Source organism: Lepidochelys kempii, chromosome 4 (assembly GCF_965140285.1).
Source record: "Lepidochelys kempii isolate rLepKem1 chromosome 4, rLepKem1.hap1, whole genome shotgun sequence".
Lineage (NCBI taxonomy): Eukaryota > Metazoa > Chordata > Testudines > Cheloniidae > Lepidochelys > Lepidochelys kempii.
This window is the reverse complement of record NC_136383.1, coordinates 17,136,264-17,163,537: the sequence shown is the minus strand read 5'-3', so window position 1 is coordinate 17,163,537 and position 27,274 is coordinate 17,136,264. Positions and strand designations below refer to the sequence as shown.

Sequence of the window (27,274 nt, the reverse complement as noted above, 5' to 3'; positions counted from 1 at the left end):
AGAAAATGAAAATCAGAAAAATGGAAATGTGAAAAAAACCCTCAGCATCATTCATCTCTTTCATTCAGTGGCGACTAGGGAAAAAGGGAGAGAAAAAGGAAAAAAATAAAAATCCACAAATTCATTTAACTGAGAAATTTCCCATTGAAAAAAATATCGAGAAAAATTATCAAAACATTTTCCCATAAATATTTTAGTTTTGACAAAATCCTATTTTCCATCAGAAAAAAAATTCAGTTAAAAAATTTCAATCAATGCTAAGTGTGGTGGTCTCACTCTATTTGCTACTGAGCAGGTGTCTGAATCATAAAACCTACCAACACAACTGGAATTAATTGGAATCTCGTTAAACAGAGAGGCTAAAGACTGAATAAATCAGCATGGAATCAGTACTATTATTTTACCCCTAGCAGTGATCCTTCCCAGTCAGGCATATTGGCAAGTCCTGTTCTGTAGACTTTACAGTGATAGTAACTTAAGAAATGACCAAGCAGAGTAGATAGGATGGTCAGTCTCCCCAGCTGTCAAGCTGACAGAATTAACATTTAACAGAATTAAATTCAAGTACAGAATATATAGCATTGTACCATGTACACTAAATCTCATCAAAATTGGTGAATTTTGTAGGGTTTAAAATGATTACATGCACACGCTTGCAAATAATTGACATCCAATGAGCCATTCTGCATTGACTTACTTCTCATAAAACTCCATTGTCTTCAAAGGGAATTTATAAGGTGCATGTCAACACAGGATTTGGCACCATGTAGAATATGCCTTATGGAGCATGTGGTATATGCAGCATTTTTTCCCCAGTATATACTGTGGGGAATCATCAAGCAGAACAAAGGGCATGATGTGACCTTAATAGAGAAGGCAAAAGGAGCAGAACCTACTCTTTGTGAATAAGAAAGTAAATCCAGGCCCACCATGATCAGAATCTTTACATGGTTTGCAAATATGTGTTTTCAGTTTGCAGGACCCCCAAAACCCAATTACCTGGTGAATGACTGCATCTAAGACTCAAATCAGGACCACCGTGGTCGTTAGAGATTCTCCCAGGTGATCTCAAAAGGAACCTCTTTTGCATACCCTTCTCTCCACTTCATCTTAGCCAATAGGAATTGTGCTAAGCTTGTCTCAGCAGCTCTTTGAACCTCTCACAGTTTGTACTCTCTCACCTATTCAATATTCTGTCATTTTCAACATTTCCATTGCAAAAATGAAATTTCACATGGAAAATAAATTTGTTAGTCTCTAAGGTGCCACAAGTGCTCCTTTTCTTTTTGCAAACCTTAGTGCTGTTTTTTTTTCAAAAATTAAAGAGAAAAGGAAGGAGATTAACAGTGATTAAAAGAGTTGAGGCTGAAAAGAACCTGGGGTATTATGAAATTCCCCTCTGTACCCATCATACCTTCCCTCTCCATCCTCCCCGGAAAAACGAAAAAGGCATCTTGAAATCTGAGAGAAATGCCGGTGGATGTCAAACACTGAAAGGCAAAGATCACAGGCTGCAGTGGAGATGGCAGGGCTCTGAGCAGTGCCAAGAGCAAGTGATGCATAAAATCATTAAATGTGAAGGGCTGGGCAACAGTGCCTAGACTTATCTGGAAGTTTAATCAGAGAGAAGAATTGCAAAAGAAAAGAATAGAGACGGCTGAAAGCTGCAAAGTTATGTGTTTGACCTTTTTATAACAAACTCCCCCTGACCGGGAGGAAGATTAAAAAAAAAAAAAAAAAGTGCCAAGGCAATCTCAGTGCATCATCATTGCTATTTTCAAATGAGTATACACTTATGTCTCTCTCTCTCTCTTTTGTTTTTTCAGGAATGCAGATGAAGTCAGAAGGCCTGCTGGAAGTTAACCTAACATGATTTCCTATAGAGGTGACTGGCTTCCCCTTATAGCTCAGAAAAACTGCAGAAAGCTTACAAGGAGTGTTTAGGCCAAGCAACACAATGACACATATGTAAGAGCAACAAGCATAACTGGGTGGGCATTGGGGGTATGCTTTAAATGTTGTTGTGTGGATCAGTGGGTTGGCTTCTTGCTAGTGGTTCCCAATTTGGCTCAATGACTCCTTGAAAATAGACCAAGTCACAGACAGACACCAAATTCTATTCAGAAATACTTGAAGGGTTAGATAGGCACATCCCTTGCTAGGGGGGCACGAGAAACTACACCTACAGGGGACCTCAGGGAAGGCGTGTCTGTTAAGTAAGCATAAACCCTCTCTGCACTCCCCAGTGTGTGTGGCAGGGGGAGGGAGGGCAGGCAGGGTGGGCATTCTGCACCATTTTTTAAGTGCGGAGATGCCATGGCTCTCCCTTCTCCCAAACTCCTTTGGGGCAGTATAGGACTTAGCGGTTCAGTGAGGAAGCAGGCTTATCCTCCTCCAAGGACAGGGAATGCAATGGTCCCTGGAGCTATTAGCATTTAATACCAGATTTGGATCTGACCTGGAAATAAAAACCCAGCTGCTCATACAGTATGTCAGTGGGTTCCAAATCAGAGAACCCATGTACGTTTAGCAATCTCTCTCTTTACTTCAGAGGCCATCCTGAATGACACATATGCTGATGATAATAATACCACCCATGGCTTCGCTACCTCTAGCCAATAATGGGCAGCTTTTCAAAAGAGCTCATCTCCCAGCAGCTTCTATTGTTCTCAGTGGGAATGCAGGGCACTTTTGAAAATCAGGCCACTTCATTTAGGTGCCTAAATGGGAGTTGAGCTCTTTTGGAAATCTGGCCATAAAATCAGTCGTGCTCCTGCCGAAGTCGATGGTACAACTCCCGCTGACTGTAGTGAGAGCAAGCCCAGGACCAAACAATATGTTTTTATTGGGATAGTCTTCCTCATGCTTCACCCCCCCCCCCCCCACACACACACACCCACTGTCCTGAAGGCGGAGATGGAGGCAATAGATGGGGGATTCAGAAGCAGCTGAGGAATTTCAAGGGATCTGGAGATGTTACAACATTGCAATAAACCTGAGTGCATCCAGCAGAGCATAAGGGTATATCTATACTGCAAATAAACACCCATGACTGGCCCATGTCAGGGGGCTCAGGCTGCAGGGCTGTGGCAGAGACCCCGTAGATCCCCTTCCTTACAGAAGAGGGGTGATCAGTGTGTGGAAGACCCCACCATGTGTGAATTCCCTGGGGCACAAGGTAGGCCAGCATTAACTTGATTGAATGAGGAGTGTTCAGAAATCAGAAAGAGGGCAACGAAGGAAGGCATTCAGCCCTGGTTCTGACCTTCCTCTGTTTGTAGAAAGCAGCTCCATAAAGCTGTGGACAATCAGCTCATCCAAATTTGCCCTAACATTTATACAAAGCAAAAACATACCCCATGTCAACTCAGAGTTGACCACATTCTTCCACAAGCACAACACAGCTACAGAAATCATGTAAGCAGAAGAATGGCATAAATGTCAGGTTTAAATCTAGCATAATGAAAAACCTCAATATCCCATTTAAAATGCTAGCATCTGGCCAGAGAGCCTGGCCTCCAATTCTGCCAGTTGATATTAGTGATGACATTGAAACCACACAGACTGTTTAACTTTCCTAGAGCCATGACAAGATCTGCTGGGGCCTTACAAATGGCGGCAAAGGGAAGGAGGAGAAAAAGACTTACTCCGCACAACAGAACTACGCTTTAATAATGCGATTTGATCAATGGAAAGGTACAGTAAGGGTGCACCAGTCACAGGAAGGAAAATCTTTTGCTGCACAAACTCTTTTGGAGCCAAAAACAACTGGGAGGCAAGGGGTCTTCTTCAGACTCTTCCCACATCACCAGTTGTAAAGCAGAACACAAGGGGACGAGTTGGAATTTCCTGGCATGTGTATTGACACCTTTTGATATTATACTAGATTACTGAAGAAGTCACAGAAAATAGAATAAAATAGGTTGGAGCACAATCCCAGATTTGGGTGGGAATCTACTATGCCAGCTTCCTCATCTTCCAAATTAAAAAAACAATCTGACAAAACCTCATTAGAATTCTACAGCTCTTTGTGAAATGAAACTGAATTATCACATTGATACATTTCACAGGGTCTGCAGTGACGAACAATGGTAAACAGAATGACTTAATCTCCCCTTCCTCCCCAAATGATGAAGGACTCCATTTTCAAAAATTACTAGTGGTTTTGGGTACCTCTGTTTTTCGGTGCCCAGTTTGAGACACTCTAAAGACGCTTAGTTTTCAGAGCATTGGTGTGTTCAGCACCTTTTGAAAACCAGGCCCTTTGAAGGTCTGAAACTGACAGCAAATAATTGAGGCATCTTAGTCACTAGTCATTTTGGAAAAGTTAGCATGAACAACAGCTGGATCTAACTCATGCCCATGACAGCATGTGCAAAACTGTGACCAGATGGAAGTCGGTTATGCAACAAGCAAAGGAAAGTTCACCACCACCCACTAGTCATCTAAAATAAAAAAAAATTAAAAATGGTTATAATGAGAAGAAACAGTAGGTCACACACAACTGGCCAGCGTGATATCCATGCAATCCAAGTGGCAGAATACCAAAGAGCATCCATTCTCAGGGCAAAATAAGGCCTGTGGGGTTCTTGTGAAGTTATGATGATATCTAACTGAAGTTTGAATGTGAAAGTACAGTCCAAGGTGATGTCACAGCCTTTTCTAAATCTCTGCTAATTGGATTGTAATAGTAGTATTCACTTTTGTTTTCATAACACCACCACGTGGTCTCTGCACCCACCGGGGTTCACAATGTTAATTTTTCTGACTCTTTGTCAAATTGCGTCAGGTGTAGCCTACTAGTAAGTTACCAAAACAGCACCACACAATGATTAAAGTGAACAGCAACTGTGCTGAAATGTTTGAAACTATACAATTATCACCTGCTGATGACACAAGAAAGTATAAGGCGAGGAAGATCTCTTTCTTTCTCCCTTCTCCTTTTATAGGTTTGCTGATGAAACATGAACCTGCAGTTTCATGCGTTTACTTATCATTCTAGTTACGGAGAGAACCCACAGAGCAAGTGTGTTTTCTTTGAACTTTACTGTCCTCAAATCTGACCATAGTATCAAAGCTCTCAATGCACATGACACAGTGGGTTCTGTTTGGCCACTGGCTCTCCTTGCAGCTGTGCTGAGTGCTCAGTGGGGAACATGTCTGTTCCCACAAAGAATTTAACAAATTAACTATGAACAAAGTAGCCTGGAAATGACATAGATTGACACATGCTGTGTCATGCCAAGAAGCAGCTTATTAGTTTGTTGTTTTCACAAATACAAAAGGAAAATTCCCAGGACCATCTAAATATATGGAAATGTTTCCATGTTTAGAAAAGAATGCAGTTGTTGGAGGGGGGATATGGGAAGTACAATAGTATAGATGAAAAGATAGATGGTGTCTGACAAGAATCCTAGAAAACAATGACATTTGCAGTAAAAATAGGAAAAACTACCTCCTTGATATGATGACGGAGGAGGGGAATTTATGTTATTTGGGTTTATTTCATACCCAAGGAAGACGTTAAAGATGAAAGTGGGAAAAGTCTTCTACAGTTTTTGTTTGAAAGGTGCACGGAAAAGAATCCCATACACTCAAGGACATCTATGTCTTTCAGTTTGTTCCTAGCACTGCTGTGAAGTAGCTATGTGCTAGGAGTTCATTCTTGTTAGTGACATGCAAATGAGCATTCCTACTTCGCTTCCATAATTCCATTATCCAACACCATACCTGCATGGGACTTAAGCACATCGTTAAGTGCTTCAATAACTAGGGATGGGACTTAGTACTTTGCTGTATCATGGCCTAAATCCTTAAACAAAAAAAAAAAAACAACAACAACAAAGTCGTATGTATTGGTATTTTCTGAAACTTCCTACATTTTATATAGGACAATTAGTACAATGTCACATAAAATTAGCTTGTTTATAAGCGGTCATTAAAAGTGATTAGCCGCTAGTAGAAATCAGTAAAAATAGTATTTAAGATAAAGCATAACAAATCATGCGACTAACCTGGACATCATTCAGGAATGTGAAAGGTTTGTTTGGTGATCACACATTGTTACAGAACAGCTGAGTGGCGTACAGTTTCAAAGTGGTGATGTAGATGTATTAATAGTAGAACTACCTGAATACAGAAAAAAAAGGTTTCAGAGTAGCAGCCGTGTTAGTCTGTATTCGCAAAAAGAAAAGGAGGACTTGTGGCACCTTAGAGACTAACCAATTTATTTGAGCATGAGCTTTCGTGAGCTACAGAAAGCTCACGCTCAAATAAATTGGTTAGTCTCTAAGGTGCCACAAGTCCTCCTTTTCTTTTTACAGAAAAAAAAGTTATTCTTATATAAATTATTTGACAAAAGGCCAAATTAAGAGCAATTGGGAGGCACAATCGGCCCAAGGCTTCTAATGTTCACTTCCTTGTTTGTGCTGGTACTAGCAGAGCAAAGAATGCTGACTGCGGGGAAACATTTGCTGTTTATCCAGCTGCAGGGAGCATAATAGTGTAAAACACTGTTTTTGTCTAGGCCCTACAGAAACATTGGTTGTTGTTTTTTTAATTTCTCAGCAACAGAGTAGTACATTTAATTTTATTTTAAATGCTTCCCATAAATGTAAGACATTCCTCATCAGTTTCTAAGTATTTTAGGGCCATACAGATTGTTATGACAAAAAATGCTCATTCTACTGTTGTCTTTCTAGCCTGACAGCCAATCCATTTTTTCCACTTGTTGCATCTTCTCATAAGCTTAAATTGTGAGCACTCTGGGGTGGGAACTGCCTATGTACTTGTACAGTGCCTAGCACATGAGATCCCTTTAATATCATTTTATTATTCCTACTGTGGCAGTTCCTAGGAATTCCAGAGATCAGGGTCTCATTGTTCTTGGCACTGTACTAACTATCTAGGATTTAGATAATATGCAACAGGTGAATAAAATAGACATGTAAGTAAGACGGGGAGACAAAACAACAACAGGGGTAGGATCTTGCAGCACATGTTATTTGTCACAGTAGTTGTCACACGAAACAAGATCTGTGATCGGGGCCAAAAGGCACTATCATAGTACAAATAAACAACAGGAATAATAGTAGGCCCATAAGGCCCAAAATACAGTGAAAATGCCACGCCATCGTGGTGTAGGGAGCGATTGCAGAGAGCCTTATGCACTGGTAGCACAGCCGGGCTGTCTTGCCAGCGAACTGCCACTCCTTGCCAGGTATGGGGCTGGCACAGGGTATGTCCTTCCTGGAATGGAGGGAAACCAGGAGGGTTGTGATTCAGTCGCAATCTGCTTCCGAGGCTACTCCTGGGGCAGTGCAGCTACAGGCTGCTCCATACATGGGACAAGCCATAACTGAGACATACAAAGCCGTAAGACACACAAAATCAAATTATTTATAAACTATAAAACTTGGAATTTTATGGAATTAATTTTTAATCCATTTCCCCATTGTAATCTGTATATCTATATCACTCAGCACAAAAGGATGGATATTTCCGAATCCAAGGTTCTTATTCCAATGGAACATTCAACCTCCTGCAATCCTTTCTTGTACACGTAAGTAATCTAGTTGAAGTAAGTGGAATTATTCACAGGAGTAGGGATTATCCTGTGAGTAAGGACTGTAGGATTTGGCTCCATATTACTGTAATATATATTTTGTACATATTTGTATATATTTACAGTATATTTTGGCTGATGAACATGCCGGTGTATTGTATTTTAAGGTACAAAGAATGAATGTTTTCCAATGTACATTTTATATAGGGTGAAAAAATATTTTTGGTTGACATGACCTGGATTTATTTATTGACTGATTGCTAAATATATTCTGTGAATGAAAAAGCAAAAATTATCCAAGACTCTACTTTGCTCTGGTGTCCCCCTGAACTTATTTCTTTGTTTTCATTATGAAAGAGGTAAGGCAGAGATAGAGCTCAACAGTTAAGGAGAGGTCATTTTGATGCATTCTCTAATAACAACTCCTACCCTCGTTGCAGCTGTAGAGGTAACACATTCTGTCTTATGGGGAGGGGTAGCCAACAAATTGTTACAGCTTAATCTTTTCTTGTCAAATCTAGACCATATTTTATTTCACAGAATCAGAAACAATATCTCAGAACACTTGCTAGAGGTTGAGGGCTTCCAGGTTTGAGGAAAACAGGGCAATTTCACAGGACATTTCAATCCAACTATAGATTTGGACTATTAATGGAGAAGTTAATGAAAACAAGGCCTAAAAAAATCAGAACTAGCTATGAGTCAGCATTGTAGATATTCTGAGGCTGAATAATTTATTGTTTTCATCAGCCGGTAGGCAAAGGAGAGCACTCTACAGTACCCTTTAGAAAACAAAATGCATTTCCCCCAGAAGATGAATATTTAAAAATACAGGCATGGAAAAAATAAGATTTAGCCATTTGGAAAGGAGAAGGGGAGGGTAAATTAAAATTTCATCAATTGGGTAATGAATTGCACATGACACACATAACTATTAGACTATTTCCAAATATAATTTGAGTTGTTTACACATGGCCAGCTAGCAGAGAAGGTCAAATGATTTGTTACAAGTAATATTAATTACAAATGTAGACCCTTTTTTCCATTTTCAGAATGTTCATTAACTGATCTTGGCTTCTATACGTGAATTTATTATTCATAACTATTTGCTGGATAATTTGCACAAACAGCTTCCAGACCCTTTGAAAGCTAGGCAGTGTAAACACATCAGAATTTTTTTTTTAAAATGGCCAAAAAGGATCCATTTGAGTTTAACAGGAAGTTCCTCATGGGTTCTTATTTTATTTGAATCAATTCATCCATCCACACAGATAACACACATTCTTCTTTGTAGGACAAGGCACAAAGCCACTTCAAGGAGCAGCTTTGGTCCCTTATTATCTTGGCTTCAATACCATGTTGGTAATGGGCAGCCACATGGGAAAGGAGACATGGGAAGAAAGCTCCTAGAGAGTAGAAATGGGCAGCAAAGACTGACATGGGACAGAGATGTGGAGAGAAGGTGAAGTCTATGTTTTAATGCCTGCAGTCATTGTATTCTTGTTAACAATAACAATAATAATAGTTAACAGAGCTGCTTTTAAAATGATGAGACTAATGCCCTGCAACATCTATGACTGAGAGTTCTGGAGACCTGACTCCCCTGTGATGACTTGCTGCCGAGGAAGCAGCATTGCGAGCTTCCCCATACCATCCTGGCAATGTTCCTCAACCGTGACTAGACCTATCCTGACCTAACTCACCTCTACAGATCAGAGGGCACAACCATTCAATCCCTGACATATCTGCTGCAACATCAGGCAAGGATGTTACTTAGAGTCAATTACCATGGTGATTTTTACAATGTGGACACTATACTTAGAACACCAAACTCACCTCAGATAGACTATTGAACACTCAGCAGAAGGGAATAACTTTCTATTGCTATTAGTCTGGGATGTATTTGAACTGGTGACCAAGAGCTACACAGGAACAGGGATTGACATGTTGGATCAGACCAGTGGTCCATGTAATCCAGCATCCTGTCACTGACAGTGACCAGTACCAGATGCATCAGAGGAAGGTGCAAGAAACCCCGCAGAAAGCAGTTATGGAGTAACATACCTTAGGGAAAATTTCCTCCTAAACTCCCAATAGTAAGAGATTGGGTTATCCCTCAAAATATCTCACAACCCCAATCACACTCCTCCCCTCAATACCGTGCTCCTTTCAGCTCTTACATTGTTATTAGAGATAAAAAGAAAAGTGGAACTGCTGTATTGCTCTCAAATGGCTCTTAGGATAGCAATAAAAACAACAGGTCAAATCCTTCAGTCCTTGTTCAACAAGAACCATGGGATTTAGCTCTACATGATCTATTTTTTCCAGTGGAGTCTTCAGACAGACAGACACTACATATGTGTCTATAACAATACATAGTAATAGCACACAGTAGGGTCTACTAAACGAAATCCTCAGCTGGTGTAAATCACCACACACCTCCACTGACTTCGGTGAAACTGCACCAATTTACACCAGGTGAGAATCTAGCCTAATGTACCTTTCAACCAGTTATCATTGCACATTTTGTATCTAATTTGCCACTGTATTAACTCCAGCTCTATGTCAGTGTAACTCCTCAGAAGTGAAACTGGAGTCACACTGTGGTTAAACAAGCCCCTTCCCTTTTGCTAAACAAAGGTAGATTTCAAGAGATGCTCCGAGTATGGACTGCCCTGTTGTAATTTGTATTTGCTTTAAACAAAATGATCTGGGCATTTTTGTAAGAAGAACAGTTGCACATCTGTATTTATCCATTGCATAGTTATCTGAATGTGTTTGGAATCAGATTTATTAGAACCTTATCCGTCCCTTTTTTGTCCAGGATGGGCTTGAAACATACATATAACAAGGCAGAGAGAGAAAAGGAACAAAGAATGCTTGGAGGGATGATTAAGTGCCTCTGAATTTACACAGTGAAATATGGACAGTTTAAATGTCTCAGCTATTTGCTTCTTTTCAGCTTGTGAGCAGTTTCGAACACCCCATGCTGCTCTAAGATTAATTGAGTCCTACATGCTTTTAGCCTGCTTGGGGTACCAAGGAGAAAGGATTGCCACAGAACCTGTATTTGCCAAAGAAAAGAGACTCTCTCATTAATGTATGATTAATAGCCATTTGTGAAACGATTAATTAGTCATTTTGTCAGTAAACTTAGCCAACGTACATGCCTTTGCCAGGCTACAAGTTTGCCTTTAAAAAAAAAAAAGAAAAAGAAGAAAAAATAAGTTTCCCTCCTCTCACACCTACAAAAAAGTCTTTGCATATTCTGGTCTTGTCTGATTTCATCTGGCCTGTCTTTAAGAACAACATCTCCGGAATGGAGGCTCTCCAGCATGATTGATGGCTTCTCTTTCTATCTGCAAGTTGAAAATTTAGAAAAGAAAAAAAAAGGTATTTTTCATAGGTTTTGCTGCTTATTGGTATAAGAGTTATTTCCACTTTGCTGCAGAATTGATTTGCAACATTGGCATATGAGTTTGTATATTTTTTGCACTGGCCCATCACAAAGTATAAGTCAGCAAATCTTCTGTAGCATGATAGATTGTGGAAATGAGAGGCTCATGACATTGTTTACCATCAAAGGCAGAAATAATTGTCATTCATTTTAGAAAATAGAGGAGTATATGCATTCATGATCTGGATGTCTACATTGTACAAACCACATTACACACCAGATGTACAAAGCACACATAGCCATGTTAATTTAGTTTTCTGATTATTTCATCCTAAATTCAGAGAGTGTGATCTAACGGTTAAAGTAAAGACCAGAACAGTAGGCTCTCTGGGCTCAATTTCGAGCTCTGCTCCTGACTTACTAAGAGAACTTTGTCAAGTCACTGAACTCTCTGTGCCCCAGTTAATCTGCCTGTAAAATAGGTGTGACAGCATTTATCTGCCTCCCATAAATTAACCTTAATGGGAAAATTAACCTTCATAAACAGCATTTTGATGTCGTTGGCTGAAATGTGCCACGGAGAGAAAAGTAATATCATAACTTCTTAAAATGATCTATAAATAATATGTAAATATTATGACAATAAAAATCAACTAAATGTTTTTTTAAAAAAGCTATATTGATCCAAAGCTCACTGAAGTCAATGGAAAGACTCTCACTAATTTAATTAGGTGTTGGATCAGACAGACCCTTGGAGCGTAAGGCCCCGATTCATTAAAGCATTTAAGCACGTGCTTAACTCCCATTGAAGTCAATGAGATTTAAGCATGTGCCTAAAGTTAAGCATATGTGCCTAAAGTTAATTATTTTGCTGAATATATGTCTGAAATGCCTAGCACGCTTGTGGGTGCTAGAAAATAATAACGAATGGATATCTGTACTTGTCCCTGCAAAGGAAGGCTTCATCTGAAAACAACTCATCCAGGGCTAGGAAAGCAGACAAACTGACACGATATGTGCTAATAAATCAGATGAGTTCTGAGTAGCTGATCAAGACAAAGTGCACAATAATATATAGTCCACTAAAGTTTGCCTTTTTAACATGTTATATCCTCTCCCACCATTGGATACGCCCTGGCACAAATACAAATGTAAATTCTGTTTAAATCTTTCTTGTTTTTGTTCTTCTTTCAAGTAGCTTTTCTCCAAGGCAAATGTGCCTGATGATCAAGTTACAGTTTTTCAAAAGCACATTTTCATAGGGTACACATTCAGCTAGGCAATAGCACAATGAAAGCAGAACAATATTTGGAGTGTTTAAAAGATAAAATATTTATCACAGTTGGCAATCCTTTGGAGAGTACTCGGGTTGTTATATTCCTTTTTATAAACCATTCACTACAAATATTGGATTTCCATATCATAACATAAAATAAATCCTGGAGAGCCCAAGCACAAAATGAAAACAAGCAATTACAGTTAATAGAATCATAGAAGTTACAGATAGCAAAGACCCATTATGTCACCGAGTTTATCCACCTATCAATTGTTCCCTACAGCATATTCTACTGTGATTTGGTCAGTCCAGTTTTAAATGTCTCCAATGTCTATTTCATTCCCCTTGGGAGACTTTTCCATAGTCTCAAAGATCTCTCTAGACATTGTTACAACAGAAAGGAGGGTAGAAGCACAGTATCCTAGATGGAGGAACCGTGCAGAATGGAAAGGTATATGCAAGGCATGCTTTCCCAACAAGCATTGACCAATAATGCACATTTAGGTAAGCATGGACAGCACACAGTTAAAGAGGAACTATTTGCTGACTGAATGTACTATTCCTGGGGAATTTTGCACCACTGTGCAGGTGCAGAATTTATGTCCCTTGCAGATTTCTTTGCTTCCCCGCAGAAAAATGACTTTTTTTGGGGGTGGGTGGGAGGGATAGCTCAGGGGTTTGAGCATTGGCCTGCTAAACCCAGGGTTGTGAGTTCAATCCTTAAGGGGGCCATTTGGGATCTGGGGCAAAAATTGGGGATTGGTCCTGCTTTGAGCAGGGGGTTGGACTAGATGACCTCCTGAGGTCCCTTCCACCTCTGATATTCTATTATTCTAAGCAAAGGGAAGCCACAAGAGCGCTCATGTGACCCTCCCCAGCAGTATGTTTCGGGTGCCCAGGGTAGCTAGCAGAAAGGTAAATCATTGTGGGGCAAAAGGCAGGACTGGGGAAGACCCAGCTGGTGGCTCCTACCCTGCACCGGGCTCAGCTGCTAGTCACAGCTGGGCTGGGGAGGATGGGACTTCCTCTTCCCCTGCATGGCACTGGGTCAGACCCACACCCAGATTTCTCCCCTGGCTGCAGGAAGCTCTGCAAACTCCCCCCACCCCCCAACCCCTGCTTCCTGCATTCATCGCGCCTCAGCTGCAGGGGGAGGGATTCCTGTACAGGGAGCTGCTCTTCTATCCATCTAACCCCCATGCATCTAGACTCCCTCATACCCAGACCCTTCTGCTGAGCCTCACCCCCCATACTCAGAACCCCTCCAATGAGCCCCACTCCCCCTGCAACTGGACCACCCCAACGAGCCACCCGCACCCAGATCCCCATCCCACCAAGCCCCAACCAGTTGCACCTGGATTCCCACCCCATTGAGCCCCACTCTACCAGCATCTGGACCTCCCACTGAGCCCCCTACACCCAGACCCTCCTGCCAAGCTCTATCCCCCCCAAACCCAGACCCCCCCCGCTGAGCCCCAACCACCTTCACCTGTACTCCCCTGCAGAGTCCCCATTACTGTTGCACCCAGGACCCCCAAAAAGCACCAGTGCATCCAGATCACCCTCACCCAGATCCCTCACTGAGCCACCCAGACCCAGATTGCCCCACACAGAATCCTCTCAACCCTAACCTGGATCCCCCCACATTAAGCCCCTCTACACTTAGATCCTGCCTTGCTGAGCCTGCCTGCCCACACAGAGGGGCAGGGCCCTTGGGTGTTTCTGGGGCAGGCCAGGTCCTTCCACTGTGTCAGGGTTGGGTGCAGCCTCACCACTGAGTCCGTGTTCCGGGGGTGGGTGAGGGGGGAGCTGCAAAGTGATCTCCCACCTCTGTGCAGCCAGTGGTCTGTGCTCCCCAATGCTATGCTGGAGCCTCCACATTTATTTGACAAATAAAATTTGCAGAATTTTGCAGAATTTTAAAATGTGCGCAGAATTTTTTAATTGTTTGGTGCAGAATGCCCTCAGGAGTACCCTATAATGAAGGAAGAGGAGTTGGGGAGTAAAACATCAGTGTATTACTGTACAGAAATTCATGATGGTTCATTCAATGTTACTTTCTTCCATACACCATCGCTCTGTTACGAGAGGAGAGCCATTGGTATCACAGCAGTGCAGAAGGCCATGCTGCTGCATGAGAGTTTGGATCTGTGTAGAGTGTCCACCTTGTGCATTTAGGATGGAGTTTCCACAGATTTCTGACCCACATGTTTGATCAGTCATGCCCCTTGACATTTCCCTGCCCCGATACAGCCCATTCGCAATACACAGAAGCCAGTGGAGTTTTCGGCATAGTCACCTCCAGAAGGAGGGCAACATACAGGTCACTGTTAGGAAGTATCTCCTGAAAGCAATTATAAAGCAATGCTAACTCTTAACAAGCCTTTGGAGAATACAACTAATTAAATTCCATGTCCTTATTTTCCAAGACCATGCAGTATACCTTATGTGAATCGGTAGGCATTTGCAGTGCCACTTGGCAACTTATATTACAAAATTCACTAAATTAAATTATGTTTACCTTTTAAAAAATAGCCAATTAGCAGATGTCTTTTCATACTATTCCCTAGAAGCAGTAAGTAAGTTCTGAAGGGATTTTTTGCATTAAATATTTGAAACACTAGTTATTTTTACTGTAGCTTAAATACCTGACAATTTTTATTATGTTTTTATTGCTTATTTTATGTATTTATTTCAATTTAAATAGTGGTAATAAAATAAATGCCTATACAAGGTCTTACATGCCCAAACACACAATTAATATAACATTCATGCTACACAGCTTAAAAACTGGGATTTTTAAAGGAGCCTCATGAAATTCAATGACAGCTGGGTGCCTAACTCTCTTAGGTTCATTTAAATATTCCAGCCAAATTGTTTTCCTGCAAACTATGAATTTCTTAATCTGAAGAGAGCATTGCTCAGACTTTTTAAAATAAGACCATTGGGTTTAAGCATATGCTTAAAGTTAACCCATACTTAGGGAGAGACTTAAACGTGTTTGTATGGGTGCTTTCCTGATTTGAGGCTCAGGTTGGTAGTGATTGAAAATTATTACCATGAGGTAACCATTCAGGGATCTATGGAAGAGGAGACAGTGGTATTAATCCAGCCCCAATGGTACACATGTCACAAAACCCACCAGCAGGAACTGCTGTCTTTCTTAGCAGAAGCCCAAGTATGAAAGTACACTGATGCACCCTTTCGTGCCCTGGGTTGGTTTTTCCATGGCAAGGTTCAGGCACATTAAGGACCAGATCCAGTTCATTGAAATAAATTGGCATCTTTCCACTGACTTCAACAGGCTGTGGAACAGGCCATTAGTGAAGAATCTTGCACTGTTGCCCATGCTCTACCTGTTCTGTGGATTAAACAAGGGTTCTCAGTCCCCAGGGTTTTTGATCTGACACCTCTCACCAACACTAAATTTCCTCAGAAACTAACACACAAGTATTTCACTTCAACCAGCCCTATTATCTGAAAAAATGTTACCCTCTCTCATGAGCATCAGCACTATACTAAGCGTAAGATTTCTTTGCATTGCAAACAGGTGCATTTTAAAACAAATACTGGTGGCAAAATATAATTCGAGACAAAAAGCTGGGGGACAGAAGAGGAAGTCAGCTCGCTTACCATCGAAATTCCTGCCCCAGTGTCTTAAGGGATTCCATTGAAACAGGACTGGTAGAAGCTTATAATAGCAAACTGTCAGTTAGGGAGAGAGGATATACTGGGACACATGGAGAGACATTTGAGCTGGAACTCAAGAGCTGGGCTAATATAGAGAGAGACATCTGAACCTGAACTCTTATGAGCTGTCTGATTACTTCTGCAATAACTTGAAGGATATAAGAGAATCCATGCTCAGCTAGAGAGATTCCTAAATAAAACCAGCAAGTACTAGCACTATATAAATGGAATAGCATTATAAAACGACAGATATCTGCACCTACACATATTAATGATGTGTTAACATTCTGGGGTGGTCTAGAATATATAATGAGCATCCTTGGCTGTGCCAATGCCACAGTGGTATAGTAGAGTAGATACACAAATTCACACTTCAAAAATTAACCAGAACCTTTAACCACTAACCCACATTGTGGCAAATCAACACATAAATAAATATATTTTGTTTCATTGTTTACATTTCATGCAGTTTTAACTTTCCTGTCTAGTTCTCCATCTGTGAATTTCAGTGTGACAGTCTGTCTGCAACTGACTACAGATTCACCAGTTCAGGTAGGACAGATTGAGCTAGAGCCTCGGTTTATGTTTACTGGCACAGCTCTAGTGACTTCAGTGAACCCATGCCAAATTACAGCAGCCAAGGAACTGCCTCATAGTCTTTCTTCAGTACTCTCTAGGTTAAATTCACTCCTGTGCAGAAGGCCAGCAAAAGGTCTATGAACCCCTTAAATCCCACATAAACCCTCACAACAGCTCTCTGTATGTATATTAAGTGGTCAGCCAGCCCAGTACTCAGCCTCTTTCAGATAGCAGTCCAAAGGTCTGTTATAGACGTAAATCTGGCTCGGAGGAAAATTTTACCCTCATGTCCTCCAAATAGCCAAAGAACTCTACAAGCTCCAGTGTCTGCAGAGCACTCACCGCCACCCCCAAAAGAGAATAAACCTACAATGAGGAGTTTTGTTGCTCTCTCTACTCTTGCATTTGGTAGGCCCCAGGAAGTTCCCTGGGGGTCAAGTGCTGTTGTGTGCTTTGAGGGGGATGATTATAAATGCTAGGCAGCTGCTGACTTAGGGCTTGTCCTGAGCACACAATAGTCAATGAGAAAGCTCCCAGAGAGCCTCTTAGCTGCAGGATCAGGCCTTTAGACATCACCTCAGGCTACTTTAACACTTCAGGGTGCCTTGGGCATAGATGCTAAGTAGGATTTGGGGATGGCAGGAAGCCCCCTTACGGATGGATCGGTTTCTCCTTGTAAAGGTTTTGGCTGCTTGTTTAAATTCAGGTGTTGTGTAGTATTTCAAGCCAAAATCCCCTTTCCACTGCAGATCTGGATTTGACGAGTATTTGGGACTCAAGACAAAGCAATTAAAGTTAACTTCTACAAGCTTAAAAGGAGTGGGGGAAAGAAAATTGGTATGACGTTCATAGTCGGAGCAGAATACAAAGCATAGCCTTAATATGTACTAAGATGAGGAAAAGAAAGAAATGAGAACAGAGATAGAGGTAGGAGTAAATTTTGCAGTTTTGAGGATGGGGACCCTTATGGAAAAATTCTATGGAATTAAATAAAAAATAAAAACCTTTCTATAGCTTTTTAAAAATAATCTAATAGATTTTAATAGAGAATTAGATCCTTGCAATGAGATTCTTATAAGGTAGTTCAAAAAACTTATAGGAAGGATATTTTGTTATACTCAATAAATTTTTAGATTAATTTCTATGGAACCCTTTTACATTTCTGTAGAACCCTACTGAATTCCCTATTCAATTCTATAGGACCTTTCCCAAAGGAATTAACTTAACACAGGAAGTTTGGACAGCCTTAGTCTGTGAAGTGTGTCTGCCTAACTAGGTGCTGAACACATAAGAAGAAGATGAAAAGGATGGAAAGGTCTACTAATGTCTGCCTCTCACCACCTCCGGGAACAGACCTTACGGTAGAGCCTGACCTTTGGAAATGATCTGTAATTCCTGTCTGGAACACATAACATCACACCATAATCAGAAGAAGTCTTTACTTCCTCTCACCACTGTAATTCACCCAGAATGCAATTCAGCAAGGTGCCTAATATTAAGTATGCAAGTCCTACCAAAGACAATGGGGCTACAAGCGTGCACTTCAGTACCACGCTGAATGGGGACACAAATCACCACTAGATTATGAAGCTTTGAGAAAAATCACCGCATCCTCATCATGCCTCTAATTATCTTCACAAGACAGAATGGCATATATGATTGTGACAGTGTTCAGCTTCAGGGAAATGACATACAGTTCCATGCACATTTAAGACCCTCAAAATTTTCATACAAAATTCAGGCTTACCATTTAAGATTGGCTTCCAAATGTTTAAAAAAAAAAAAAATCAGATCTGGAACGGGCTTTTGAACATACGGTAAAATTCTGCACCATAGGGGTAACTATAAAATATTCAGTGTTCAAAGGCAGTTTCCTGCAACCTTTGTAAGGGCTCTTCATGCTACATATGAGGGAAAATGCCTTCTCATTGAAAGACTGATTCTGGAAACATGCAACGTTTAGGGTTCCCCCACCCTATTACACTAGCCCTGAAACATTCAATGATCACAGTGATTCTTTCTAAAGAATGAAGACTTCAAGAGGACAAGTTGGCTGCTGTTTCCTATTAACTCTTAGAGAACTGAGAACAAGTCTTCACAAACAAGGGCACAGCTCGATAGGATCCAAAAAAAAAAAAAGGATCAGATATTCATATGGGCAGTGAGAGCCCCCATAGTTATTACATAGGGAAAAAAACAGACATTCTTTTAAGAAGGGATATAAACCCTTTCCCTTCAGGATGGAAGACATCCACTGTCTAATTGGAGCCAGGAAGAAACTCCACCATTAGGCAGATTAATCCATAATTATTCACTCCTGGGTCTTGCATCTTACTCTGAGGTGTCTGGTACTGGGAGAGGCACTTGGCTGCAATTATCCTGCCTCAGTGCCAGAGATGGGGCACTGGACTAGATGCTCTGATCTGGTATGGCAATTCCTGTGTTTGCATCCTCCCTTTCCCCTCAGCCACAACAGATACCTAGCTCTTCATTGTAAATCTTATTCTCTCTCCCCCTAAAAGCTCCTTCCACCCTCCAACCCCCTAGGCAATACCCCCTTCTCCACAGAGTATCCCACCCACCCTGACTGCCTCTACATGCCAATCCCTTCCCTCTTCCAGCCCACATGGACTGCTGGTCCACTTCTCTCAGATTTGCTCCAGATCTAGGCCGGGTTCCTCCCTGATCCTCCTAGTCATAGGTTCCCTGCTGACCTGCTTCCCCCTGCTTAAGTCTGGCCTGAAGCTAAGGTTGGAATTGCATGCACACAGTGGAGATCCGGGAGGGTTGTCAACGTCAGGCAGGCTAGTTGGGTTATACTGCATCTTGCGCTAGGATGAGGCTTGCCTCAACTCCGCAGAGCTAGAAACTTCTCATAATATTGGGCATACAAAGTACATACAGTGAAAGTACAGGAAAGACCAGAAAACATTCAGCCATCTGGTGTTACTTATACAGGGAAACTAGTCAGTCCCGTAAGATTCAATTAATGTTAGTGCGTTTCATTTGTTTCAAAAATAATTCCAACCAAGTGATGTATCTTAAGGAAAGGGACTTTTTAAAAATGTACGTGTAGGTGTAGCAGTTCCATTGCTAGATGGCTGAGATTTCAATAATTAAAAACAACATTTGTTCACTTAAGCAATGTACTAGAATACATTTACATAATATAGATGGAAAGTGTTCACTATGGCCCTGATTTAGCCAAGCATATAAGCACACACCTAAATTTAAGCTTTAACTTTAGTGGGACTGAAAGGTATCCACAAGCTTTAATGCTGTGATGAATCTGCGCGACACAAAGTTAAACATTTGTTGAAGATAACATTTATTAAGTCACCACTCAGAAGTGTCCCCAAAGAATTTCACAATGTTAAAATACCTGAATTAAATGACCAGAGATCACCCAGCAGTCATGCCAGGGTCAGCTGCACCATCTCCTAGGAGAGTGGCTTAATTGTTTTGGACATCAGTGCCCACAAGATACACAGGGTGAAATTCAGGTGTATATACCACTTTAATCCTCAAAATAGGGCTTAAGTGGGACTATAAACCCTGTGCTGGCTCTTTGGATTTCACCTACAGTGCACGCATATGGGAGACTGTACAGGAGACAGCACCCTGCAGTCACATAGTTCTGTGTGCTGTTTAAGATTTTTAGACTGGAACATCAGGCAGCAGTTATATATAATAAATTTGATTGATGTTATTTCACCTATGTCTAGGGAAATTGGCAGACAGATCAATGCTCTGGCTACAAGTGACCTTTTCTATATTTAAACATCTGTTCCTAATAGCATTTGTATTTCAATTGTTTTATAAAAATAAAAGGATTTGTATTTAAGTTATTAGTAATTGAAGTGTAAGCAATCAAATAACTTTTGGAAACAAATAAGTATGACTGAATTATTTTATGTCATTCCTTTTAGCCTTTTCAAGTTTCATCCAGCTTTATTAAAAAATCATCACGCTTAAGAGACTGCTGTTTGTCAATCCTCTGAGAAACTACTTTCAATACATTTTCACTATTATTATTATGATTACTGCTCTATGATGTTGGAATTCAAGCTATCTTACAATTAAGGGCCACTTTCTGGCACCCTTGTTCATGTTGCTCTAGGCACAGTAATTGTAATTAACGGAATTACTTACAGAATAATATACTACCCAGTGTGAGTAAGGGTAGCAGACTGTGGCCCTAAGAGACTTATCTAAGGTCACACAGTGACTCAATAGCAAAGCTGAGCTCAGGTGATAAGATACTCCTGTGATGGGCATAGTATGGGGCGGAGGGGGGAGGTAGAGAAAGAGAGCGAGAGAGCAAGTTCTGGGAATTGAACACAGGAGTCCTGGAGTTCATCTTCATTCAGAAAATATTATTCTCTTAATTTGGAACAGTTTCAGTTTAGTTTGCCACTGAATTTATGAAACCTAAAAGAATTCTGGAAAGCCGTGATTTTCATCTGCAGCACATATATAGCTGAGCCCCACAAAGCCCTGCATTGTATTCCTGAAAAAAAACTGTTGATAAATTATTTTAAAAAGTCATAATAAACCTTATATGCAAATGTGAGTGATTAAGAAACCACAAAAACCCATTGTAGAGCTTGTCTATATTATAAATACCCTCACGTCAGGAGATCCAGTTACAACATGGTTAAAACATTGTTGAGTCTTGCAGTGTAGATAGGCCTTATTTACTGAATTTTAACCATGTTCCCAAACTGTCCTAAAGCCCTGGACATGTCCAATAAACTTCCCAGTAGAAGAAAAAGAATCCCCAATAGATAGGCATAAAAACCTGGCAACCTTAGATTGCATGCATCACCACAACATCAGCAGCTGCTTCCTTGTTCAGATGGCAAGACAGTAAATCTAGGGGGGCCGCTGTACACATATAGTGCGGATGGGAGGAAGACAGAAAGGAACAGAAGCCTCTGGGTGAAAAATGAGATGCTGACCAGCAGAAGGTTACTGTCCACCTAAAAAAGCTACAGCATTATAATCATTCCTTCCCTTCTTGTAAAAGGAATTCAATAACTAGTTAGCCTACTGTGTTTACATTCTGTGCAACGGTCTTGAGTTTACTGCTCATTCACTGTAAGTTACTATAACATCTTCAAAGAGGAATTTTCATACTGGCATTCAGGCAAATAAAAAAAATGGGTATTGCAGTTGTTTATTGGAATGTTTCTTGCATGTGTTCTAATAATCACAATTATACATGTTTAAACAAAAAATTTGCTCATGAAAGGTGAGATTCATCCCATGCAGAAAGCCAACATGGGGTCCATGAATCTTGTAAGCCTTCAAAAGTAAAACATAAAATTGCACAGACCTTGTGCTGACTCTCTGCATGAGATGAATTTCATCTCTTGGTCTAATGTGGTAATATGTTACAGATGAATGATGCACTCACTTCTCAAATGAAGTGCAGGGACTGGCTGCAATGGCAGCAAAATCATGCTAAAGCAGAATCAAGACATTTGTTACAGTATGGATCCTTGAGCTCATTCTAAAATTTTGGACCAATACACAATTTTAAATTCATGAAGATTTCAGGTCCTAAAGGTCTGTTACTCAGTAGCTGATCTAATGAAAACAATCATATGATATATTTTGTCAAATGAAGTGTGTTTTTTATTGGTACCCTTGCCACCATCTTATGTGCCCTCTGCACGGCAAGTGTCAGCACCAATGTAAACCAGAGCCCACAAGTACAAGCTATACTGGTACAAATTTATATATGGTTTGTGACTAATGTCTGTGAAAAGCACAAGGACACCTTCCAAGTCTGATAATATTTTACATTTGCATTATATTTCTTTTCAGATAAAATTATTTCTACAAATGAGAAATAAACCCTGGCATACTCGGTAGCCATATCAAAGGAATGATAAAGGTGAAAACAACACTAGATTAGAAAGAGCTGAATTATTGTTGTAATTATTATTAATATATGATCCTATTGCAGAAGCATCATGACAGCTGGCCCCGTCAGGATCAAGACCCTATCGTGCTAAGCACTGTGCAAACACACTGGAAAATATGCCCTTGGCCTGGAGAATAGACAATATTAGGAATTCCTTAGATCAGTGTATGGTGCATGATGCAATCCCTCTCCTATATAACTGTAATTCCTTTTAGTCAATATAATTACATAGCCTGTAAATAACTAATCATACAGTCAAATACACTGGAGAAGGAATTAATCATAAGATAAAAATAGTTTTAATTATAACAATAGTTATAACTATTTTTCTGACACTTATATGTCTCACAGTGGTCCTGATTCAACAAAGCACTTAAACATATGCTTAAGTACTTTGGTGAACAGGAAAGGGCGTACACATATGGTTATAGTTCAGCAGGGTTTTGAGGCCTCTACCTAAATGTAGGCTTGTGAGTAATCCTATTGACTCTACTAGGGCTACTCCAGCCACTGCCAACTCTTGCAATTTTATCATGAGTCTTGCAGTACTGGATATTTTCCTTAAAGTCCTGGGTCTTGGAGCCATGGGAATCTCAGCTTTCAATTTAAAATAAATAAATAAATTTTAAAAGGACATTTCTAGCCTTTATGGTTAAACCAAAAACCAAAGAAGCTTGTTAATGTGACCCAAATGGACCCTTTGAAGGCTCAAAAACCAGAAGATAAATACAAAAAACCCTGAATTTATTATTTTTTTAAAAAATTCTTATATTTTTAAGTCAACCTCGTGACGCTTTGGAGCCTGACTCATGAATTTTGAATATTTGGGGCTGGCGATACTGCTACTTAAATACTTAAAGTTAGACCTATGTTTAAATACCTTGCTGAATTAGGGGCAAAGAGCTTTTCTAAATCAGGGTCAATGAGAAGTATCTGACTTCCAGGGATTTTACTGGAACTATTTGCAGTGTAAGGTTGTATCCAAAATGAGGAAAGGGTAGCAGATCATGGTCTAGGGAAGAACTTTTTTTTTTTTTTTTTTAACCAAGGGACTCCTCTGCCAAGGTGTTTGTCGGTGCTATACAGGGAGTTAAGCTGTTAAAAAATCATAGAAATTTGACATGTAAAAGAAAATCTGTTAGCTCATCTAGTTCTTCCCCTGGCTAGAGCAAAATAGTTTCCTAAAGGTTAGTATCCTCAGTCTTGCTCTGGGCTGCTTTGAGCTGCTCTGGCAGCCAAAGGATGACATAAAGTTGACTGACTCTCTTGGAGAATCTTGTAGCAGTGCAGAGCTCTCATAGGGACTCTTGCCTCATCCCTTTCCCTGAGCAGGAACAGTGTCCATGAAAACATGGACTCCGCCAGGGATTACTCCCCCGCAATTCCTAGCTGCCACAAGGATCACTGAAAATGAAGGCCAGCCCTGATGGACACCAGGATTTGGAAGATGCGTATGTGGCCAAAAATTACCTTTGCATCCACTGTCTCAGCCAGGTCTTTCACCAACCACAGCTTGGGCACCCCAGATCATCTGGTCATTCTTCTTTAATTACGCTAGTTAAACATGGGCATTCAGTGTTTTATTTTATTCTTTATCTGTGTTCAAGTCTTCAACTTACAGGATGTTCCTTTGGTTAGGGGGCTCTCCCAGGACTTGGGTGACCCAGATCCAATTTCCTGCTCTGCTGCAGACTCCCTGTGTGACCAGATGCATCACTTATTCTCTGTATCAGAGGGGTAGCCATGTTAGTCTGTATCCACAAAAACAACGAGGAATCCGGTGGCATCTTAAAGACTAACAAATTTATTTGGGCATAAGCTTTCGTGGGTCAAAAACCCACTTCTTCAGATAACGCACTTCTTCAGATGCATCTGAAGAAGTGGGGGTTTTTACCCATGAAAGCTTATGCCCAAATAAATTTGTTAGTCTCACTTATTCTCTCCGTGCCTCAATTTCTCATGCGTTAAATGTGGATAACAGCAATTCCCTATCACATAGAAGTGTTAAGAGGATAAATACTTTGAGGACTGTGAGCTGCTCAGATATAACAGTGATAGGAGTCATAAGTATTAAAAATAGATAATATTTAACCACATAATATGAACCAATTCACATCAGATAGATGCCTTTCCTATGTGGAGATTTACATTGTGAGAAAGATCATGGGATGTAGAAGTGAATAATAGCTATTGTGGGGAAATTTTTCAAAAGCACAAGTGCCATTGCTACTAAATGTTGCAAAAGACTCTAGATTTCTTGCGAAATGTGATGGGGAATAAATTTATAAAATAGAGAAATAATTCAAGGCAGAATAAGTAGTTAACTATAGCCTGGCATGACACCTCCTAAATTTAAAACATGAGATGAAAAAAACCTGGATTATTATTTCTCCAAGACTTGTAAGGAACTTGGCACATTACAGTTCTGTTAGAATAAAAATCTTATTCTACTGCTCCCTGTCACATAGTCACAGACAGATTCGTTCTGTGTTGTAGTGACATATGTGTTTCCAGATGTTAATGTTTTATCATGCCCTTTTCTGCTGTTTTATCAGGGTACATTTGCACAAACTGTACCATAAATCCTCCCTCACTTCACATACTATATCTTAGAAGATGCCCTTATAAACATACATATACATTAAGCCTAGTAACTGTAATAGGAGATTTACCACACTACTTGTATGGATGTGCTATTATTCTTAATCTTGTGATTAATATGGACTGGCACTACTGTACAGATTTATTATTGACCATATGTTCTTTAATTGTCATTGCTTCCCCAAGCTACCACCCTTGCACATCTGCAGCGTGCTCCCTGCTTTTGCCTCAGAAGGTTCTGAGAGCAGTTTCTCAGCTGGACAACATGACAAAGTGACAGCTCCAGCAACAGTGTCTCTGAAGAGTGATTAAAATAAAATAAAATTTTTAAAAAAACAAATGGAGGAGGGAAAAAAACCTCACTGTCAATGATGTTCCTCATCTGCTCAGGCTCAGATTAGCTGGAATGTTTTTTAATTGTAGGCAGCTAATGCGTTGCCTCAAAAAGCCAGCTGTTGCTATAGCAAATGGACTCAGGGCAGAGACTCTCTCATCCAAGAATGGATGAGCTTGCAGAGGATGTAGAAACACTAACACAGCTCTCAGATCAAGACAAGCCTTACTGATTTAAGATCTTTCTGACTGTAAAACTTGGGCAAGCCATAATTCAGTGTGGACTTTGATTCATTTTGAAAAGATTTACACTATAGTTTTCAATGAAGCTTGAGTTAATATAGCATCTTCCTACATTACAATAAGACAGTTCCTTTAAGCTATTTCTCTCCCTGTGAACTTCAAACATTTTTTGTCTGTTACCAGTTAATAATAAACACCAAGTGTGTGCTCATGAGATGATTCCAGAGGTGCTTCCAGGCTATTGCACTGGCAATAAAACTTTCTTATTTAAACTTTCTTCTTGAGCTAGAGAAATAGATATTTAAAAAACAAACAAATAACCCCTCACGTATTTTCTCTTTAATACCTGTTTAATTATAATAATGTTTGGAAAACCTTCCCTAATCGAGAATTCTCAGTGCCAATGAGTGCCATAATTTTATATGCAAATCAGATTAATAAATTAAAGAAATTTGCCTGCATATAAATGAGAAAGCAGTCAATTTATATGCCTAATAATAACTTCGAGCCTTCTCAGTGTGCAAACTTTGCTAGGAATATTTTTCATGTAGACAGATTTACCCCAAAAAGCCTGTTTAAAAAAAAGATGCTTTTAATATCTGTCATTAAATTATTTATAAACTTTGTCTCTAAAGTGTCATCTTTTTATATGGTCCATGACTGGAGGGTAGAAAGTGACTGGAGTGGGGGAGGATAGTATATAACAATTTGCAGCTGTATTTGTTTAGTGTACTAAGAGTGGTGGGGCTGTGATGGCAACTAGTCTTCCCAAGGCAACATGAAGGGAGAGGCAAAATCTGATCAAATGGCTGGATAATTTGGTGGCAAGAGTTATTGTATTTTAACACATGTATTGATATAATGAAAGCAGCATCAGATAAAAAGATACAGAAACCCAAAAAGGGAAAGGGGGCAGGTGTATTTGTAGAGAAACCTCCTTAACTATTTGAATTCCCAGCTCTCCCCCCGCAAAAAAAGTTTACCCACTAAATTTGGCGTCAAGATGATCTTGTGTTTTGTTTTGTTTTTTTAAGTACCAGATGTGCCCTTTTCTTTTTAAAATATTTTTCTTACGGAAGTGAGTTTAACGCTAATGAAAGGTGGAGGTGACATATTAGTAGGCTATGAAATCTATATCCTCTACATATTCAAAGAGGCACAGCATGGGCAGTGGCATGTAGATATCATGGTGGCATTTAGGTCACCTTGGAAAAAAGGAGATAGATTAGACGCAAGTTTCTACACCCAATCCAATTGTTGCACCTGTTCTACAGGGTCTAAGCCACCTCTAAGGTTTATAAGGTAGTTCAGTCTACATGTTCATCCAATCCTTTCCTGCTCTCATAAGCGTGCCGACAAAGCTGGCAGCAAGTACCATCTGCAAGGATGGTTTTATGGTGGAGAGAGCTGTCTACTATAGCACAAGATTAAAAAACCACCAATGTATTTTGCCTTGCCCACCAAACACTCCTAAAATAGTAACAACTTTTGGACACTACCTGCCACTTGGGTCAAATTCAAACAAGTAACCCAGAGGTAAAAGGCAGCAAAACCTATTATCAGTCCCCACTCTGCTGTGCATATTTCACGCTCTCTGAAGTATTATGAAGAATTTATCAACATAGAGGTCCAGTCAAATCAATTACTGCTATGAGACCT

The 27,274-nt window shown here is 40.2% G+C and overlaps 1 long non-coding RNA gene across 2 annotated transcripts in view; it reads right to left on the bottom strand.

The window, feature by feature from the left end:
* The window catches only part of LOC140909937 (uncharacterized), a 149,653-nt gene extending 138,733 nt beyond the window's left edge, over positions 1–10,920 (bottom strand). Inside the window, exons 1-3 of one of the 2 annotated variants that reach the window (XR_012158386.1) lie at positions 10,814–10,920; positions 6,015–6,129; positions 1,472–1,490 (exon numbers count right to left, since the gene is read on the bottom strand). This is a non-coding gene — a long non-coding RNA (uncharacterized LOC140909937). Of the gene's footprint in view, positions 1–1,471; positions 1,491–6,014; positions 6,130–10,813 lie in introns of those variants that run through there. The other variant, XR_012158385.2, reaches the window with a different exon arrangement.
* Between the last annotated feature and the right edge of the window lie 16,354 nt (positions 10,921–27,274).